This window comes from Asparagus officinalis, unplaced genomic scaffold (assembly GCF_001876935.1).
Source record: "Asparagus officinalis unplaced genomic scaffold, Aspof.V1 AsparagusV1_Un511, whole genome shotgun sequence".
In the NCBI taxonomy this organism is placed as follows: domain Eukaryota; kingdom Viridiplantae; phylum Streptophyta; class Magnoliopsida; order Asparagales; family Asparagaceae; genus Asparagus; species Asparagus officinalis.
This window is the reverse complement of record NW_017972775.1, coordinates 25,459-27,522: the sequence shown is the minus strand read 5'-3', so window position 1 is coordinate 27,522 and position 2,064 is coordinate 25,459.

The window sequence follows — 2,064 nt, the reverse complement described above, 5'->3', positions numbered from 1 at the left end:
CAAACCATCCACTGATCAAATCAAACGACAGTGGACCCACCAACATTTCCATCTGCCAGTCATTGGCGTTTCTCAGTCATGCGCCGGTCAACCAAAGTCAACGTTCGACGATTCAAACCCTAAGGGTCAACGCCGGTCAACGCGTAACCCCAGGTCAACGCCAAGCAACGCGTTGCGACCAAAGTCAACGTTCGACGATTCAAAACCCTAAGGGTCAACGCCGGTCAACGCGTAACCCCAGGTCAACGCCAAGCAACGCGTTGCGACAAAAGTCAACGTTCGACGATTCGAAACCCTAGGGTGGACGCCGGTCAACGCGTAACCCTAGGTCAACGCCGGTCAACGCGTTGCGACAGAAAGTCAACACGCGGGAATCCGAAGCCCTAAGCCAGCACAATGTGGCGGAGGTAGTTCAAAGTCAACTCAATGACACGAGCCAAATTCAATTCATCAGCTGCAGACTCGAGACTCCGACGACGGCCAGACGATAAACGCAGCGCCGGAAGAACCTCGGCTATTCGTCAAAGCATCGAATAAATCGAAAATCGAAAGAATCAAGAGTTGAAGCTAACTACGCCGACTGAAGGCTAGACCAATCCCATCCAAAGTATTCCAGCCTTTTCTATAAAAGAAACGAGTCAGGAACACTTTGGAGGGGGTATCTGTGTTTGCGGAAAAAGTTGCTGTATTCATTGCTGCATTCATTACAACTTTAATCGTTACAATGAAATAAAAAGATAGCCTTTTTATAAGACTGGTACACAATGAAAACAAAATAAATACAACTCTTTTCAAACAAACGCAAGATCTGTTTGTCATCTCTTGCTTGCGTGGGTCTTTTGCCTGTGACGGGGATGTTGATATCCGTGGACCACCGGGGCACTCAGATCTGGTCCGAGAAAATCGGGCAGAGTTTCGTCTATCCGCGAAGGGATATGGAAACAGAACCCCGTCGATCCGCGTGAGATCTCAGAGGTGTAAAGCTTATGTCTCGGCTTAAAACGAGACACTAGCTCTTCTTGGTATCAACGCTAAGGCCAATACCAAGGGGAAGAGATGAATGAAGAGGGGGGCTGATGTAGATCCTCTGACTCCTCGCTCCAGCAGGGCTTCGCCGCTCTCTTAGAAAACTCCGACTCCTCGCTCCGGCAGGGCTTCGCCGCTTCCGAAGAAGGCAATCCTTGGCTAAGATAATTCAGCCTTGGAATTCACCCAAAAATCAAGACTCTTCAAATGAGGCACTAGGGGCCTATTTATAGCCAAAAGGAGAGGGGGGGGACCATTCTTGAGGACACCCCTTGGGGGTGTCTCGGCCATAGCCGAGACACCCCTAGGGGTGTCTCGGCCATGGCCGAGACACCCCCCATGGGGTGTCTCGGCCAAGGCCGAGACACCCCCTTGGGGGTGTCTCGGCTAAGGCCGAGACACCCTTTGGGGGTGTCTCGGCCAAAGCCGAGACCCCCCTTGGGGGTGTCTCGGCCAAGGCCGAGACACCCCTTGGGGTGTCTCGGCCTGGCCGAGACACCTGGGGTGTCTTGGCTTTGCCAAGACACCCCTCGGGTGTTTCGTCCTGGCCGGGATCCCCCTGGGTGTCTCAGTCTGGTCCGAGGTGTTCCCAGGTGTATTTGCCGTTGATCCGCCGTCCCAACTCGGATTCGAATGATTTCGGATGCGTTGGAATCTTGGCGATGAGCTCTGTAGGCCCCGATGGTTGGATTATCAGTGGGGTGATCGGGACACGGCGGGCGTTGGTCCTTTTGCAGCGGTCGCGGGGTTTCCGGTCAATCCATATCCCCGTGATTCTGACATCCTGTCGGCTCACATAGTCCGTCGGTTCGCTTCAATCGTTCACCGGCGTCATTTGAACCCTTGTGAACCGGGTAGTGACGTTCAATCGTCGATCGTTAATACCGAGCTGTGTGCGGGGACCTATTGGCAATTTTTGATGCCTACAGAGGGGTCTAGGGGGGTCTAGGGACCACTAGGGGGCGTGGACACCCCCTGGTGTCTCGGCCATGGCCGAGACACCCTTGGGGTGTCTCGGCCATGGCCGAGACACCCCCG